At 52.5% G+C, this 5,674-nt stretch overlaps 1 long non-coding RNA gene across 1 annotated transcript; it reads left to right on the forward strand.

Annotated features, from left to right (window-relative positions):
• Positions 1–1,164: 1,164 nt before the first annotated feature.
• Positions 1,165–2,242, forward strand: LOC149119859 (uncharacterized). The gene is made up of 2 exons (XR_016227003.1): positions 1,165–1,291; positions 1,676–2,242. It is a non-coding gene; the product is annotated as an uncharacterized LOC149119859 (long non-coding RNA).
• Positions 2,243–5,674: the final 3,432 nt, after the last annotated feature.

Consider the following 5,674-nt stretch of genomic DNA (forward strand, 5'->3'; position numbering starts at 1 on the left):
AGATGCTTTTGCCCTCTCTCGCTCTCTCCAGCATTTAAATAAATAAAAATAAATGATAAATAAGCCCCTTTTGTAAAGATCCTGAAGGCTTAAATCAAAATGACTATGATGCGTGTCCTTTGAGGAATGCAGAAGCTGAGAACAGAGGGAAACCAAAATGTTTGAACATGCCTAAGCCAGACTGCCCGGAAGCAATGCACATCTACCATCTCGGCCAACGCTGCAATAACACCCCTGGGCTGGGAATCAGCCCACGGCTGCAGGTGGACAGCTAAAGCTCAGAGAACTCAGGAAAGCCACGCCTACAGCCACACGGCTCAAGATGCGCAGAACTGGGATTCGAACCTCCATCTCCTTGTCTCCTTCCACCTCACGGGGCAAGAATCTGCAAAGGTTTAAAAATAATATCATCAGCTGGATGTCTCTGGTCAGCAGAAATCAGCCTGAGACTCAGAACCCTGATACACAGCCTTTCAATCCTACGTAGGTCACATGTGTCTGTCAGGGGGTCACATCGTGACCCCACCACCCTCCCACTCCACCGCTGGGTCAACCAGATAGAACCCAGCAGTGTTGATAAATTACTACCTGAGATAAGTATAAGCAAGCAAGGACAAAATACAGACAAAAAGACCCAAAGGAAGCTTGCAAGGAATAAACAAACAAAAACCCTGAACAAAACCCTAGTACATCTGATTCAGCCTTTTGCAAACTCCCCCAGTGCGTGAGAACCAAATGAATTCATGTACAATGCAAAGAAGACTTAGGTCCACGGAGTTCACTGATGGAGCCCGAATGCTCAGCACTAGGCCAGGAGACCCCACCATGGCCCACAGGTGCTCACCTTGCTCCCTCTAGGAATGGGTCCACCGATGGGGTGACTTATGCTGCTCTGGTGTCTTCACACTGTCTGATTTTTTCCCCAAAAGCCAGGAAATTCTGGCTACCTGCAGTGTGCAAAGACAGCCGGCCAGGCCAGGATGCTGGTGCCAGGTCCCAGGGTCCCTCCCTGGAGGAAATAGATGCCTCTCAGATTGCAGCTGCAGAAGGGGGAGGGGGGCAGGGTGTGCTGCGGAGGCAGCGGTTTGGACATCAACTGTGTGAGTCATGCCCCAGGCAGCTTTTTACAAGAGTTGCAGATTCCAGTAAGAGCAGCCCAAGAACCTCTCGAGGGACACCCAGCCAATCGAAGGTCCCTTTTGCTCCGTCTCGGCAGTCCGGAGTCAGCGCTGGAACAGCTGGTCTTCACATTGTTCCCGACTTGGATCCCTGGGCCTCTAGAAACCAGGAAGTAAGTCACTCCTCTGCCAAGCTGGAGGGGTCGGGCCGTGTTCCTTGGTGGAGGCACCACGCTGAGCCTTGCTCCCGACAGGGATGCCATTTCCTTGTTCCACGTCCTGGATGTGAACTTGCAGCTTCCTTGTGCCCTTCTCAAAACCACTCTCCGGCCTTCTCCCCTGTCCCTAGCCCCCGGGAAGCTGGTAATGTGAACTCCCATGGTGGGCTTCCTCTTGTTTGGCTTCCAGCCGGGTATAGCCCACGGGGAGCCCTCGCGGGAGGTGGGAAACAGCAGCAGGAGGTCAGACTCACTGGCTTCCTCCTTGTGGGGTCACCACGTGCTGACCGCACAGCCCTCTCTGGGTGCTGGTGACCACTCCCTCTCTTGTCTGTGCAGAACGAAGAGAGCTGACATCCCCCTGTGTGACACTGCACCCTCCCGGAGCGCTCCTTCCTCCTTTCCCAACTCCTTTATTAGACCATCTTCCCGCCTCTGGGCGCCTGACTGATACCCATAGCTAGAGTCAAAGCAAACCTTACCTGCCTCACTGCTGCTGTGCCAACTGAAGTTTCCGGAACTTTCCAGAGCTTTGGAGGAACTGCGCGGCATCCTTGTCATGCCAGCTCCTCCCCTGAGCCCGCTGTCCACGGCCATCTCCCTCCAGGCTCCCTCTGGTCCTCGCCGGACCTCCTGACTTCCTCAAACCCCGCCAGCTCACCTCCCACCGCGTTCACGGCTCCTTCCTCCCGCCGCCCGCTCCCAGCTCCCAGGCGAGGGATTCTCATAGGTTGTCAAGTTTAATCCTCACCCCTGTAAACTCCCCGAGACAGACGATCATTTTCATTTTTTTAATTTGTTTGGCATCACTGTATTCCAGGAGCTGGAAACTCTAGTGTCTGTGGAACATGGCAGGTCCCGTAAACAAGGCGATAGGCCAAGGCTAATAAAAGTCACTCAGCCCTCTTGGTCTGGCTCTTGTTTTCCCACTTGGGACAGAGATGTGGAAGCACAGGAATGTGCTCTTACTTAAACTCCGCCCCCCACACACACACCAATGCAATGATAAGGATTGCGGCAAGGGAACACTGACACTGGTGTTGGGGACCACTAGGGCTTGCAACACGCCACAGAGCAGCCCATGTTGGCCAGATAACTCAGATAACTGCACACAAGGGAAGCTGGAAAGTGACATTTTTATGTGTCATCACCTAACTTTAAAATACTGCAAAATTTTAACAACCCTGTGCAGAGCACATATCTACTACATATATCTTTGTGCTGGATTTATTTATTTAAGATGTACTCATTTATTTGAAAGGCAGAGCTACAGAGAGAGGGAGAGACAGAGAGACAGAAGACAGACAGACGAGGCCGGCGTCACGGCTCATTAGGCTAATCCTCCACCTGCGGCGCTGGCACACCGGGTTCTAGTCCCGGTCAGGGCGCCGGATTCTGTCCTGGTTGCCCCTCTTCCAGGCCAGCTCTCTGCTGTGGCCCGGGAGTGCAGCCAGATCTCTGCTGTGGCCCCAGGAGTGCAGTGGAGGATGACCCGGGTTCTTGGGCCCTGCGCCCCATGTGAGACCAGGAGAAGCACCTGGCTCCTGCCTTCGGATAGGCGCGGTGCGCTGGCCGTGGCTGCCATTGGAGGGTGAACCAACAGAAAAAGGAGGACCTTTCTCTCTGTCTCTCTCTCTCACTGTCCACTCTGCCTGTCAAAAAAAATTTTTAAAAAGACAGACGAGATCTTTCCTCTGCTGGTTCACTCCCCACATGGCCAGGTCGAAACCAGGAGCCTGAGACTCCATCCGGATCTCCCCAGGTGGCAGGGGTTCAAGGACTTGAGCCATCTTCTGCTGCTTTCCCAGGTGCATTAGCAGGGAGCTCGATCAGAAATGGAGCTGCCAGGACTCAGCTGGTGGAGCTTAACCTACTACCTCATATTGCTGCCTCATCTATTTATTTATTTACTTGCTTATTTGAGAGGCAGAGAGACAGATAGATCTTCTATTCACTCTCCAAATATTTGCAATGGTCAAGGCTGGGTTCAAGCCCACGTCACCTCTGGGAGCCAGAAACTCCACCCAAGTCTCCCACGTGGGTAACAAGGATGCAGCTACTTGAGCCATCACCTGCTGCCTCTCAGAGTCTGGATTGGTGGGAAGAAGGAATCAGAGCCGGAAACTGAACCCAGACACTCGGATGTGGGCTTTGGGGGTCCTAACTGGTGACATCCTAGCTAGCCCAAATACCCATCCTTTTGTGCTGAGTTTAATGCAGAGGCTGCTAGCATTCAATGGTATGCAAGGGTTCTTCAAAAAGTTCATGGAAAGTGGAAATCACAGTTCATTTTGGTGCAAAAAACCTTTTGGAATAAATGTATAGGGGCCAGCGCTCTGGCATAGCAGGTGAAGGCGCCACCTGCAGTGCTGGCACCTCATATAGGTGCCGGTTCAAGTCCTGGCTGCTCTACTTCCGATCCACCTCCCTGCTATGGCCTGGGAAAGCACTAGAAGATGACCCAAGTCCTTGGGCCCCTGCACCTGCGTGGGAGACCTGGAAGAAGCTCTTGGCTCCTGGCTTCAGATCGGCATAGCTCCAGACTTTGCGGCCATCTGGGGAGTGAACCAGAGTTTTGAAGACCTCTCCCTCTGTCTCTGCCTCTGCCCCTCTGTAACTCTGCCTTTCAAATAAATAAATAAATATTTTTTGAAAAAGAAATAAATGTATAGTTTTTTCATAATATGCACTTTCATGGGCATTTTGTGGACCCCCTGTATGCATGGATTTCAATTTTTTTTGCACCAAAATAATCTTTTGATTCCATTTTCCTTGAACTTTTTGAAGTCTCCCCCCCCCCATTCCAAGGGCTCAGCACTGTATATGCTCCACAATTAGGTGTTGAATGAACGAATGAATGAGTGAATGTGGCTTTATTCTTCCTAGTTGACTTCCTGGAGTTCAGAAGAAGCAGACGAGTGGCAGAACTCCCCCCGCCCAGGGTGGAAATGTCCACAGAGTGGGTTCCGAATCAGAGGACGCTTCCATGGCATCGCTGGGAGCTCCAGGCTGTGTCTGCCCCTGCCTCGGACCCAGCTCGTCCGTGTCCTTTAGTCTGGGGGTGATGGGGGTCTGTCTGCACTGAGGTCGCCAAGCCTGATCTTCCTAAACAGCACCTGCTTTGATGGACAGCACCATGGTGAACAGGGGTCTAAACAATTTTTAGTATCACCTCCAAACGAGTGCGAGAACGGAAGCTTGCAATTGGCCGCTTCTGTTACTGCAGGTGGGACACGACTCATGGCAGCAGAACAAGGGTTAACTCAGTCAGCACCTGCCAGCTTCAGGAAGGGCTTACGCTCGCCAAGAAATTGTGAACACTGGCAATGTTGCTAACCTCCAGCTCACCATTCAGGAGATTGACTCATGGGTTCTCTCTCTCTCTCTCTCTCTCTCTTTCTCTCTTTCTCTCTTTCTCTCTCTCTCTCTCTCAGATGTATTTGATTATTTGAAAGGTAGAATGACAGAGAGAGAGAGCATGTTCTTCCATCCATTGGTTCACTCCTCGAATGCCCGTGACAGCAAGTGCTGGACCAGGCTGAAGCCAGGAGCCAGGCGCTCCGTACCAGTCTTCCATGTGAGTGGCAGGGACTCAGGCACTTGGGTCATCTCCCGCTACTTTATCAGGCACATTAGCCGGAAGTGTTTGAACAAGCACTCCGATAGAGTATGCCCATGTCACTGGCCATGACTTAACCAGCTGGGCCTTAACACAGGCTCCACTCAGGGGTTCTCACAGCCACCTGCCATGCCTAGTGTCTCAGACTACTTTCTGTTGCTGTAACAAAATACCTGAGACTGTGACTTTTATAAAAATAAAAAGGAGGCGGGCATTTAGCTCACAGTTTCGGAGGCTAAAAGTCCAAGCTTGGGCGGCCGTTGGTGAGGGTCTCCTTGGCTGCAACACCAATGACAGTGAGAGCACACACAAAGGAGAGACCACTTGGTGAGCCAGGAAGCCGAACAGGTTCAGGGATTAGCTCTTTTGCTAACAGCTTGCTCTAGCAGGAGCTAACAGGGTCCCTGGAGAACTACGTCAGTGCCTTCCACGGACTGCAGGACCCCAGTGACCTATCTCGCTCCCAGTGGTCCCCACCCCTTGAAGTTCCCACCACCTCTCAAGCACCGCCACTGAGGACCACGCTTCTGGCACACAGACATCTGGGTGGACACACGCAAACCACGCCCGGCGCTGTTCCAAAACTCCTAGAGACTGCAGACAGACTGGGGGAACTCGGACTCAGAGGAGGACGCAGAGCAGGTGTGGGGTGCACCTGCGATGGGGGTCAGGTGGGAAACAGCCGATGGCTTTGAGTGGAAGCAAGGGGTCCCCAGCAT

Source organism: Oryctolagus cuniculus, chromosome 21 (genome assembly GCF_051225735.1).
Source record: "Oryctolagus cuniculus isolate XC-2025 breed Fujian yellow rabbit chromosome 21, ASM5122573v1, whole genome shotgun sequence".
Lineage (NCBI taxonomy): Eukaryota > Metazoa > Chordata > Mammalia > Lagomorpha > Leporidae > Oryctolagus > Oryctolagus cuniculus.